Here is a 13,697-nt window from a genome sequence, read left to right on the forward strand (position 1 = left end):
CATTTTCAGCCCCCTCCTCCGTCATCTCCTCTGCCAGTCATTTAGGCCTTTCTCTCCACTTGGTCTCCATTTGTACTGTTAGCAGCATCTTCCAGGCCTTGTCTCTTTATATTTTAGTAACTATAACTTAGCAATATGACTCAACTCCAAATCATTCTGCATATTCTAGCCCAGCTATTTTTCTCCAAAATACAGCTTTCGATCATATCATTGCACAAGTAAATCTTTTTTTTAGATATTTTTATATGCTTTGTTGAGATATAATCCACACAACATAAAATTCACTTTTTAATGTGTACATTTCAGTGATTCTCAGTATATTTGCAGAGTTGCACAACCATTACCACTATCTAACGGCTGTGTCAATATTAGAGAACAGAAGCAGTTTGGGTCCAGCTGGTAAATAACCATCGACCCAAATCAGAGGGTGCCCACTCCCTAACCAGTCACTGCCCAGGCTACCCCAATTCCTATCTCCAGAAACTCCCAGAACTTTCTATAGTTCAGCTGCCATCAGACTAACAGCTGGCACAATCAAGGACTCTTGGACCTTCCTCCATTACTGTGGCTACTCCCTGGTATCAAGTATTTCATAAATCACCCCTGGAGAAAAGAGGTATTATTTCTTAAATGAAGACAGAATCAAAGAATGCATTTCTTTATTAAAGGTACGCAGTTACATGGTTCGGTTAAATCATCCTCGTACTCGCACAGAATTTCCTTACAGCATGTGAACCCATCTTCCCCAGCGCCTTTACTACTCTCCAAATATGAAACCCTTTTAAGGTTCCATATTCTTTACAATGCCAATCCATCTTTGCTTTCCAGCTCAAGTTCCTTTCTGTTTCTGTCTCATACCCCCAGGATCTTTTTAGGTTTCATATTCCTGAATTAACCAAAATATTTGGCTTATTTTCCCAGTTATTAGGAACAAAGCCATTTGAATGCACCGTCAGCCTCCTCTTGGCCCTTCAGAGTCTGTTTTGTGAAAGTCCGTGGCATATGAGGAAGTGTGCACAGGCCACTATCCAAACTAACAAAAGCTACCCTGTTTTTCCTTCATATCCCAAATATTAAGTTTTCGCCCACTTTCTTCATACAACTCATGTTTAAATCTTTTCATTTGAAATTATTTTTCAAACACCTTCCATTACTGGCAACAAGGATAAAGAGAGAGAAATGTGTCTCATGGGAAATAAAAGCTAGCCCCAAGATGCAAACAGCTGTCATTTGGGCGAATTTGGAAATTTGAAGAACAAGAAATGGAAAACAATTTTGAACTAATTTCTTTTACTTTTCTTAAGGCAGGAACCTCCTCAAAAGTGAACATTCCTCCAGATTTTTGAGACAACAGTGTCAGATTGATGCCTTTTCAGATGTAGCCTTGCCTTCATTCAAGAAATATTTATCAACTACTATGTGCCAAGCATCTTGTTAAGGACTAGGGGTGTAATGATGAATAAAAAGAGATACCATCATTGCCTTCCACTGATCCTAGAATCATATTGTGGGAGGACACCAAGATGCCCCCAACCTTCACAACAACTTGTCAACATGTCCTTGTCTGTAACTTTGCAGTGCCCTCCCACTCTGATTCTGGACTTGTCCACGTGACTTACTTTGGCCAGTAGAATGAGCCAGAGGTAATGGTGTACCTGTGCTGCCTCAAGAGCCTTTCATGTGTCCTCCTGAACATCTGCCACTAACATGAGAGCGTGCCTGGGCCATTCTAGAGGATGAGAGACACAGGGAGCCGATGCCCCAGTCTTCAATCAGCAGTCAGCCAGCTCATCCTCAGATATATGGGTTAGCCCAGCCTCTCCAACCAAGATCAACAGTTGCCCTGCCAACCTGCAGCTGACCCCAAATACATGAGCCATAAACACTTACTGTTGAGTGCTACTGAGATTTTGTGGTGTTTTGTCACACAGCATATGTGGCAACAGATTACTGCTACATTACTTAACCATAAAAAGGAAACACAAAATTAGAAGCTGCAGTGTGTGCTCTGAAGGGCAGGAGTATAGAAACACGAGAGTACATGAAAGCTACATCTAGCCTACAATAGTGGAGAGGGGAAGGTCAAAGAACACTTCTTTAAGGAAGAGATGTGTGGGCTAAGATCTAAAGGATGTACAGAAGTTAACTAGGTAAAAAACGGGAGAAAGAGTTATTTAGGTCACTGGAACAGCATGTGCAAAGGCTTTGTAGGGAAGGAATACAGGCAGTGAGTTACTAATAAGAAGGCCAGCAGGGGCGCCTAGGTGGCTCAGTTGGTTAAGTGTCTGACTTTGGCTCAGGTGAGTTAGAACCTGTGCTGACAGCTCAGAGCTTGGAGCCTGCTTCAGATCCTGTGTCTCCCTCTCTCTCTGCCCCTCCCCTGCTCACACTTTGTCTCTCTCTCAAAAATAAATAAATAAACATTAAAAAAATAATAATTAAAAAGAAGAAGGCCAGTGTTGGGGTGCCTGGGTGGCTCAGTCGATTAAGCATCCGACTCTTGATTTCAGCTCAGGTCATGATCTCACAGTTTATGGGACTGAGCCCGAGTTGGGCTCTCAGCTAGCAGCATCATGCCTGATTGGGATTCTCTCTCTCCCTCCTCTCTGCCTCTCCTCCACTCATTCTCTCTCTTTCTCTCTCTCTCTCTCAATAATGAAAAATGAAAAATAAAAGCATAGAGAAGGAACATCAAAGTCTGTGAGGGCCAAATTACACACTGGAAGAAAAATGGGTTTGAGGAAATTAGAGCTCCTATTCCGGCGTAAGAGTTTTTGTAATATCTGACCCTGGTGGGTGAGTGTGCAGCTGGGCTGGAGACATAGGAGAAATAGGCAAATGATAGGAATGTCCCAGGGCACCTTCCTCTGTGGAAGTGTGTCTCCTAATCCAGAAGTCACAGGTCAGTATCAGCACTCAGCTATTTTCTTAGGTTCCTGTCGTTTTGGGGTGTTTTTCGTTCATCCTTTAGTGGAAATCATAGTCCGAGAAGATATCTGAATTGAAAATAGATATTGTACGCTCTCTCAAAGCTCCTGGAGAGGCCCATATAAGAATCTGCCATTTTATAGGCAAAATGGTAGAATAAAATCAAAAGGTCATGGGGCTTCACTTTGCCTTTATTGGCCTTTAAAAATGATAGGCAAACAAAAGCTCATTTTTCCAATTACAATACGGTTGGACTTGTGAGTCAGGGTTGGAGAACTGTAGCCCTCTGTTTTAGAGATTTTTATGGGGATGCTATTTTCCTGCCAGTCCTGAGGTGTTTGTACTAGAAAGGGGGCACACGAGCACCATTACTGCGGTCTCACCTGAGAGAGGTGTTTTGCTCAACTCCGCACAGCATGCAGCCAGTGTGATATGGACCAAGAAAGAGCCTTGCTGGGGCTCATGGACCAAGAAAGAGCCTTGCTGGGGCTCCACTGGGCCACAATGTTCATTTCGGCAGGTCAGCTGAGGTTCAGCAGGACCTTCTCATTTCTCGTCCAAGGATCTGGATCATTCCGGGCCTTGGACTCTGGCCTCCGATTTGCATACTCTGTTTGCAGACTTAATCTGCCCGGGAGCTTTGTTCTCCTCAAGCAACAAGAGAGGATTTTTTAACGAAATGCATTATAAGTTCTATTTAGTATTCATGTTCTCCGCAAATAAAGTTGGTGATTTTTTACTACTGGATGAGGTTCTTTTAAGGTGAGGATTAGAAGATGTTAAATTATAAATCCCAAATTTAGTGCCGTGCTCTCATGCACATATCCTCATCCCTGCTAGGAAATCCCCAAATTCCTAACAACAGCCACATCAGTGAGCTCTTCTTCAACAGTAGTTCCCAAAGCTCTGTCTCTTTTATTGGTAGAATTTGCATAGTCTCCATATACTGAGCGCAGTCATTTATCTAGTGGGGGCTCAACAACTTACAGGTATTAGATTGAACCTGATGGGACTGACAATGTTCATAGAACATAAATGGTAAACAGCATGATTTTTAAACAGTTCAACTTAATACTAAGTTCTGTGGCACAAAGCCAGTTTAGAAAGTCTAGTTTGAATTGTTATGTAAATAATCTTAATAGCATCCAGAGAGGTCAAATGCTCTTCATTTGACCTTTTTTTTTTTTTTTTTTTTTTTTTTTTTTTAATGACAGCAAAAGATTGGGATGAATGGATTATTTCTCCTTACAAAATACTCAGACGCTGCTGGACACAAAGTAGACTCTCAAGAGATGTTTCTTTTAATAAGTAGGAGAATCTACTTCACATTAATCATATTCAAAATTGAAAGACGATACAGATAACTTGAGAATATTGCTTAAAATCCTTTGTATTGCTAACTGAATTAAAATAACTATTACAAATAATAAGAACAATGGAAAAATAAATTTAAAGGCCACATCTGCTAGCAAAGCCAACTACCTATTCTTGACGGAAATGAATTCTCATAAGAGTTGCATGTTCTCCTAGAGCTTGTTAATATTTCTGTCATGATCCAGTAAGTTCTGGAGTGAGAGAAACTACATTTCACACAGCCCACGTGAGCCCTGGCACATCTAATCTGCAACCTCCACTTTTAATTTACATCTGGAAAATGAATGAATGAGCCACTACAGGGACATTAAAGGCAGGGTCACACAAACACAGTGCATCATCTTATTACACCTGCTGCCCAGCTCTGCACAAATAAACTCTGTTTTATGTGCTGGCTTGGTATCTAAGAGGGGAAACCAAACTGCTCTCCCATCCTGGGGCAGACATACAAAATCCTTCAGCTAACACAACACTCAGCCCAACCCACTGACTTGGTCCTATGTATATCTGTATTTCTAAAACCAAGTTTTCATTTTAATAACATTCTTTTATAACTTAAGCAAAGCAAAATAGAAACAACACTGGAACAGATGCAGAAGTCTAATAAGAACGTCTTCTCGGACAAAGCTATTTTAATGAAAGCGACACTCTGTGCAACCTCCCTGATTCCTCCTCGTGTTCAACCACCCACATTAGATTCACTTCATTGGCTGTTTTCATCAGGTTTCACAACACTGGGGACTATCCAAAAGAAATAAAAGGTGAGCATTTTCCTTAAAGCAGGATGCTAGGTTTTGAACACAAACATTCACATTAAGTGAAGGAACTTGATTAAGCCCACAATTCAAGATGATGATGAACTGAATGCTGGAACTCAGCTGCCTGACACACTTTAGCATATGAATTAAATTTTCTGTTAGCTAACTCAAAAAAAAAAAAACAAAAAAAACTGTATTTAAACATCTCCCTTCAGGGAACTGGCCATATGTGGAATTAACAGACTCTTGGGTCCACATGGGACTTGGCTTGCAATTTCTGAGTTTGCTGGGAAAGTGAGTTTATTACATTGTATTAAAATGGACACTGGGAGATTTATTTGAGCATATGACACTCTAATAGGGATGTCTACTTAATCAGATGTGCCATCACTCAAATATATACAGGTGTACCGGCAGTTGTTTAATGAGTGATCACACCAAAAAGGGATGTAGATGGCCAGATGCTAAAGAAGGTACTTCAAATAAGGAGGCGAGTGCATGTGGTGATGATAGGGAAAGAGCTGTCATGATGTACGACATGGATCTTCCTAAGTACATTCACAACTCTGTAGCAAAATGTTTTCCATAAAAACTTCATTCCACAAATAGAATTAAAAAAATGGAATTGTAGCATATGGCCATGTAAATTGTACATGCAATCCACATGTCTTCAACAATGCCAGTGCCGATGGGCTCATGAAGATGCAAACGGGGAAGGGCATACTATGGAGTTGGCGACCTCACAATACCCAGATGTCCCAGAAATTCCAGAGCCATTTTGTGAATATCAAAAGGAAAAACCTGATCAGAATACAATTTCAGCTTTGATCTTTACAGTCTTACAGACTTCAGATGTTACATCGCTTAAATATCATCAGATGCATCAGGAGACTTAAGTGCTTTATAAATCATACAAGGACAAAAGGGAAGCAAATCAATTATGAAGAGGTGGAGGCCAGATGATTTCCAATTATTGATACCGCACTGTAGGGAGATGGCTCAAGATTGATCTGTGAAGGAAATCAGATATAAATGATGAAGTCCTGAAGAGTTTAGTTAGCTGGGGAGGGACTACGTTTTTAGTACATTCATTTTTTAAAGCACTAGACTACATACTTTACATAAATGGTAAGTTACTGCCATTTTGAGATGAAGATGACAAAAACTCAAAGATGAAATAATTTCTGCAAAATCACAAAGTTAGTAAGTACCCCAATAGATATGTGAACACGAGTATTTACAAGGCTGTCTTCCATGTATCACCTTTGTAACTTTTGCCATACCATGGACCATCTGTGTTATATTATATTTAATACTTTTCTCTAATTCATAGATTTATATTTTTAAATATTTATTTAAAATAAAAAATTTAGGGGCGCCTGGGTGGCGCAGTCGGTTAAGCGTCCGACTTCAGCCAGGTCACGATCTCGCGGTCCGTGAGTTCGAGCCCCGCGTCGGGCTCTGGGCTGATGGCTCAGAGCCTGGAGCCTGTTTCCGATTCTGTGTCTCCCTCTCTCTCTGCCCCTCCCCCGTTCATGCTGTGTCTCTCTCTGTCCCCAAAATAAATAAACGTTGAAAAAAAAAAATTAAAAAAAATAAAAAATAAAAAATTTATGGGGCGCCTGGTTGGCTCATTCAGTAGAGCATGCAATTCCTGATCTCCCGGTCATGAGTTCAACCCCCATGTTGGGTGTAGAGCTTACTTTAAAAATAATAAAATTAAAATTGTATAATACTATTATTGATAGAAAATAATTATCATTTGCAGAAGGCAACTATAAAAATAAATTCTATCTAAACAGTGTTACCCATCCAAAGCTCTGAACCTGGGGCCTGCCTCTTTCTTATAAGGAGGGCTTATAGGGGTGCCTGGGTGGCTCAGTTGGTTAAGTGTCTGCCTTTGGCTCAGGTCATGATCTGGCAGTTCATGAGTTCGAGGCCCACGTCTGGCTCTGTGCTGACAGCTCAGAGCCTGGAGCCTGCTTCAGATTCTGTGTCTCCCTCTCTCTCTCCCCTTACCCCACTCTCTCTCTCTCTCTCTCTCTCTCACTCTTAAAAGTAAATAAACATTAAAAAAATTTTTTTAAATAAGGAGGGCTTGCAAAATTAGGGAGGTATTAAAGACCTCCATGCACCAAAATGAGGCTTTTCTCTTGAGATAAACAGAAGGACTGAAAGAGCACTAAAATGAAATTCTATTTTTCTACTGTGGTATAGTTTTATTTGATGACCATATGTGCAACATGTGGAGGTACCACCCGGAATTACCCTACCTACTACCTGTGGCATGCTGGCCACACTTTGGGGAATGATGCGTCACTGGATGAGCACTTTTTGCGTTGGAGCAAGGGAAGATAGAAGGGAGTTGATTGCATCTTATCTTTTTCAAATCAAAATTCAACTTGAAATAAACTAATCTCTGCTTCCATATACAATTTGATTAAATTTAAAAAAAAATTTTTTTTTTAACGTTTATTTATTTTTGAGACAGAGAGAGACAGAGCATGAACGGGGGAGGGTCAGGGAGAGGAAGACACAGAATCTGAAACAGGCTCCAGGCTCTGAACTGTCAGCACAGAGCCTGACGCGGGGCTCGAACTCATGGACCGCGAGATCATGACCTGAGCCGAAGTCGGCCACCCATCCGACTGAGCCACCCAGGCGCCCCTACAATTTGACTAAATTTTTGTTTGTTTGTTTGTTTATTTATTTTTGAGAGAGAGAGAGAGAGAGACAGGGCATGAGCAGGGGAGGGGCAGAGTGCGAGGGAGACACAGAATCTGAAACAGGCTCCAGGCTCTGAGCCATCAGCACAGAGCCCGATGCGGGGCTCGAACCCACGAACCACGAAATCGTGACCTGAGCCGAAGTCGGACGCTCAACCGACTGAGCCACCCAGGCGCCCCAATTTGACTAAATTTTTAAAAAATTTTTTATTAAAATTTTTTTCTTTATTTATTTTTGAGAAAGAGAGAGAGACAGAGCACGAGCAGGGGAGGGACAGACAGAGAAGGAGACACAGAATCTGAAACAGGCTCCAGGCTCTGAGCTGTCAGTACTGAGCCTGATGCAGGGCTCGAACTCTGGAACAGTGAGATCATGACCTGAGCTGAAATCGGATACTTAACCGACCGAGCCACCCAGGCACCCCTCAATTAAATTTTATATGTAACAAATCTGAGACCAAACTCAAAATTAAACATAGGGCTGAATTCTTTCAAAATACTGATATTCAACAGGCTTCAAGCACATTGGATCTAGGAACTATTGAGTATCCTTTACCATGGTTCCTGGTTAAACTACTGCAGGACATCATGATAAAAGGCATCACCAGGCCCCTCCGTCTTACAAAACTTGGAGAAGACAGGCTAGAAGTTCCTCATACCTTGCCTATTCCAGGGCAAACCTGACTCAAAGAGTGGCCACTTGGGGCCCAAAAGTCATTTCTCAGCATCATTTTATCCTGACCTTCCCATTTCTTTTCTAAACAGTACAGAATGGCAGCATGGCTATTAAAGTACCAAGATTATCACCATCATCACTTCCATATGTCCAACAGAAGATATCTACATCCTTGTTTCTTAAGTATTTTGTTTCCTAATCTTCTGTAATTTGACTCACTAGCATGTTTAACAAGGCATATAAACTTCTGCAAAAACACAGGGGTGCCTGGGTGCCTCAGTCGGTTAAGCATGTGACTTTGGCTCTTATCTTTGGGTAAGATCTCATGGTTCATGAGTTGGAGCCTGGCATCAGGCTCTCTGCTGTCAGTGTGGAGCCCACTTCAGATCCTCTGTCCTGCTGTCTCTCTGTCCCTCCCATGCTTGTGCACTCTCTCTGTGTCTCTCTCTGTCTCTGTCTCTGTCTCTCTCTCTCTCTCTCTCTCCTCTCTCTCAAAAACAAACAAACATACAAAAAAAAAAAACCCCACAATATCTTGGCTTTCTGTATTTTTATATGCATGTACTTGTCTTCCCAGAAAAACCCACATTCATAAGTGGACCAAACTTAATATGTAATAATACATATACACATACACACACATGCACATACACACATAAGCTGTCTTTAAAAAACTGAATGTCAATAGCAGATATGGCAATAGATCCTAAGTGAGAAATACATTGAAAATGAAAGAAATGCAAATTCAGAATCATGTCAGGAAACAGATTTTCCAATGGTGATAAAATTGTACACGAGACAAGACTATTTAAGAAAATGCACCAGAGTCACTGCAAAAAAAAAGAAAAAGAAAAAAAAGTAAATGTCTGGGAGGAACAGAGTACTTACTGGCAAAGAAGCCTGATAACCTATAAGCCTCTACTCAGTCCAAATATTTATATTTCTGGAGAAATACATGTTTATTTTAGCATTAGGAAAGCATACTGCTTACATCTTAAACTTTCCACTAGTCAGTAACTAGTTTGATTATTAACAGAGTTCCCTGACCAAACTATTGCTTCAAAAAAGGTAGTTCCCTCACAGATTACACCCTTCTCTTTGCAGTCCAAGGCTGGGCCCAGTCACTGGCATGTGGATATTGCTGAATGAAACCTCAGTGGGCAAATCAGTATATGGATGAGATCTCGCTCTTAAATATAATTTGGCCAGATTTTGGAAACGTGACAGGAAGCTTGACGTGAACGTCAGTCCTTTTGCTTCTCTGTGGGGTGTGAATACAGCACTAATGACACTTTCTCAAATATTTTTAATGTAATATCCTGTACTTTCATAGTTGACACAATTATATAAACAGCTTTAGGAAATCCAACTGCTCTCATTTTCTAAAGCTAAATTTTTATTTAAGAGAAAAAGCACAGGGGCACCTGGCTGGCTCAGTCAGCAGAAGCATGCAACTTTTGATCTCAGGGTTGTGAGTTTAGGCCCCACATTGGGCATAAAGCTCATGTAATAAAACACACACACACACACACACACACACAGACATGAAACAATATTTGATCGTACACTTGTGGCTCAGTGGTCATTTTGCTCTGTTTTCATAAAAAACCCTCAGAGCAACTGAAACTGCAAAATATAAAGGAAAGAAAATAAGAATGATAAGCAATTCTCATTTCTACTGAAATCTGAGAATACAGAATGTCTATTTTTAATCTGAAGTCTAGACACTAAACTAGAATATGTCTTTTCATAGCCGAGTTCTAAAAACCAATGTTTCTTTCTAAAATAAAGCAAATATGAAATTTTTTCCAAAAAAAACAATATGGAAAAGAATTATTCTCAGGGTCACATAATTTTAATAACTTTGACCTCAATTATCAAACTTTGGTTTTGGGAACCGAAACCGGTTTACGAATGTGAGGTAAAAACCTAAGTCAGAGCTCAGCCTTCTGGATGTAGGAGGAACTGCACCAGGCAGGTGCTGAGGCCACATTAGGAAACCCAAGGACAGTGATGTTTTGTAGTTGACTCCCAGAACACATAAAAATATCTTCTTAATTAGAAGCATCTCAATTATTAGAAGATGGGGCCTTTTATTCCTGGACTTGATTCCAGAAAAGCATATGCTCCATTTTTGTTAAGTAAAAAGGCTTTCTTAAATGTGAAGCCCCAGGTTATGTATTAAAGAGCAGTGCTTCTCAAACTTTAATGTGCATATGAATCACCTGAGAACTTGTTAAAATGTAGGTTTTGATTCACTAGGGTTTGGAGTGAAGCCCAAGATTTGCATTTCTAACAAAATCGGTGATGTGGATGCTACTGATTTAGCCACCATATGTGAGTGCAATAGAGAACATAAAACGGTGGCTTCCCCAACTTTACCATCTAGTGGAGAAAACCCATAAGTAAACAAGTAACCATTGTAGTTTGCCTTTAAATCACTTCTACCTACTGATTCTCATATGATGGTAGTAATTTTTTGAATTATTTCTGCATTAAAACTTCTTTTCATGGATGGGATTGAAAAAACTAGGGGCGCCTGGGTGGCGCAGTCGGTTAAGCGTCCGACTTCAGCCAGGTCACAATCTTGCGGTCGGTGAGTTCGAGCCCCGCGTCGGGCTCTGGGCTGATGGCTCAGAGCCTGGAGCCTGTTTCCGATTCTGTGTCTCCCTCTCTCTCTGCCCCTCCCCCGTTCATGCTCTGTCTCTCTCTGTCCCAAAAATAAAAAATAAATGTTGAAAAAAAAAAAAAAAAAAAGAAAAGAAAAAACTACAGCTCACCCTTGAACAACCCTGGGGTTAGGGGCACTGACCCTCACACAGTTAAAAATCTGTAGATAACTTTTGACTCTCCAAAAACTTAACTACTAATAGCCTAATGTTGATGGGAAGCCCTACAGAAAACACATATTTGCATGTTATATGTATTATATACTGTATTTTTATAAGAAAGCAAGCTAGACTGGGGCACCTGGGTGGCTCAGTCGGTTAAGCGTCTGACTTCGGCTCAGGTCATGATCTCACAACTTGTGGGTTTGAGCCCCACGTCAGGCTCTGTGCTGACAGCTCAAAGCCTAGAGCCTGCCTGCTTCTGATTCTGTGTCTCCCTCTCTCTCTGCCCCTCCCCTGCTCATGTTCTGTCTCTCAAAAATAAATAAACATTTAAAAAAAGAAGAAAGAAAGAAAGCTAGAGAAAAGAAATTGCTATTAAGAAAATCATGAGGAAGAGAAAATACATCTGTAATACTGTATTTACCAAAAAAAAAAAAAAAAAAAAAAACAATCTGTGTATAAATGAACCCATGTAGTTCAACCTTGTGTTTTTGTAGAGTCAACTGTAAGTAAAATGATCCCAAAGAAAAGGACACAAATAACAAATCTGTTGTGAACAGTTTCACTTAAAAAAAATCAAGGGAATCATTTATGAAAAAGAATTTTAATTGTACAAGTTTCCCAACTGAAATAAATGAGAATGTTTCCATAAATAAAGAGGAAATCACCTCCTCTTACCTCTATCCAATTATTCAATTAAAATTTCTTGGATGAAATCAACATTAACCAGCAAGGTTCATTTAATCCCAATTTATACCCCCTCTTTTAAGCAATCAGCTGAGATAGAAGGTAGGGGTTTCCCATTCATTCAATAAATACTTATTGTGAACCAACAATGCAGTAGGCACCGGTCTGGTGCAGAGAACAGAGAGTAAATGAGTAGGGAGAGACAAACAAGCAAATAAACAATTAATTGGAAATAGAAAACATCCAGCACTGCCTTGGCAGACAGGTGAGTGAGCCACTCTGGAAGCAGAGCCCACAGCCCCAGTCGAGCCTTCAGATGACCCCAGCCCAGGGTGACCCACCCAGCCCTGCCACACTTGGATTAGTGACCCACAGAAGCTGTGTGAGACAACAAATGCTTGTTGTTTTAAGCCATTAAAGTTTGGGGTGATTTACCATGCAGCCACAGGTAACTACTACAGAAGAGACCGGGTGAGAGGCAGAACATGCTGATTTAAACAGGGCAGTCAGGTAAGGCCTCCTTGAGAAGGAGATAGCTAGGCTGAGATAGATAAAATGGAGTCAGCACTGAGTAGAAGGTGGCAGTAGTGGTAGCAGGATGAAGAATAAATAGCATTCCAGAACAAGGGCACCAAGTGAGGATCCTGAGCTGTATGTGGAGGCCGTGTGGCCAGAGCTTATTCCTACAGGGAAGTGGGAAAGATGAGGTCACAGAGGCCGTCTTAGCCAAATCGGAAGGGCCTCTTGTAAAGAGTTTAAATCATATTCTTAATGCATTGGGGATCCTTTGATGAGTCTTTACCAGAAGATTAATGTGATCTGCTCTGTTTTAAAAACCTCCATGGGGCTGCAGTATGGGTGAGGAATACTGATGCCTCATCTGCCATCTACTCTTGAGTTATTCAGAAGCTCAAACAAGAATGATCAGGAATGGTTTGAAAGCATTAGGAATGATGAAAAGACCTAATTACTGTCACTATTACTGATGCCATTATTCCAGACTCTGGCCTGGTGTGGCCTCTGGGCTGTTGCAGGGGAGAGAGCAACAGGGGTCTCTGCTGGTTTCTGCAGGACCTCAGGGCATTTCTTTTCTTTTTCTTTTCTTTTCTTTTTTTTTTTTTTTTTTTTTTTTTTTTTTTTTTTTTGAGTGGGCTCCACACCCAATGTGGGTCTTGAACTCACAAGACCCTGAGATCAAGAGTCACTACTGACTGAGCCAGCCAGGTGCCCCCTCCGGGCCTTTTCTGAAGCAGTCTCTGAACCTCATTGAACCCAATTCCAAACACAGGAGAGAGTTACCTACTTGCTAAGCCTAAAATGATGTGGAACAAGAACAAACTTACAGTACAAATATTTGCATTTTGGTATGGGCATGTTTTTTTTTTTTTTAATATAAACTTAATGTTTTATTATATAGATAATGCTTACTATAGAAAAATGCCCATTTATTATGCAGGTAATGTGAACTGTAGAATAATTAAGAAATGCAAATGTGCAAAAGAGAAAGAAACCTAAAAACTTCCAGTCACCCCAATTACTCCAAGATAGACACTGTTTTCATGTTGTAAGTGTCCTTCTAGTATCTCCAAGCTTATATGTAACATATACTGGTTACTACTAAGATTTTTAAGTTTTTTTCCTTCTCTACTATAAAAGCCGTAAGTACTGATTTTAGGTAGTTCAGAAGATACAGAAAATATAATGAAGAAAAGAAGTA

The 13,697-nt window shown here is 40.5% G+C and overlaps 1 protein-coding gene and 1 long non-coding RNA gene across 7 annotated transcripts in view; one reads left to right on the top strand and one right to left on the bottom strand.

The window, feature by feature from the left end:
* MCC (MCC regulator of WNT signaling pathway) overlaps nt 1-13,697 on the bottom strand; it is a 437,412-nt gene that overhangs the window by 285,186 nt on the left and 138,529 nt on the right. The gene's annotated exons all lie outside the window — the stretch shown is intronic.
* Nucleotides 1-13,697, top strand: part of LOC123581099 — a 42,977-nt gene that overhangs the window by 9,137 nt on the left and 20,143 nt on the right. The window contains exon 3 of one of the 6 annotated variants that reach the window (XR_006703597.1): nt 4,863-4,966. The exons of 4 other annotated variants lie outside the window; for them this stretch is intronic. This is a non-coding gene — a long non-coding RNA (uncharacterized LOC123581099). Of the gene's footprint in view, nt 1-1,578; nt 1,692-4,862; nt 4,967-13,697 lie in introns of those variants that run through there. One more of the 6 variants, XR_006703596.1, reaches the window with a different exon arrangement.

The sequence above is a fragment of the Leopardus geoffroyi genome, chromosome A1, assembly GCF_018350155.1.
Source record: "Leopardus geoffroyi isolate Oge1 chromosome A1, O.geoffroyi_Oge1_pat1.0, whole genome shotgun sequence".
In the NCBI taxonomy this organism is placed as follows: Eukaryota; Metazoa; Chordata; class Mammalia; order Carnivora; family Felidae; genus Leopardus; species Leopardus geoffroyi.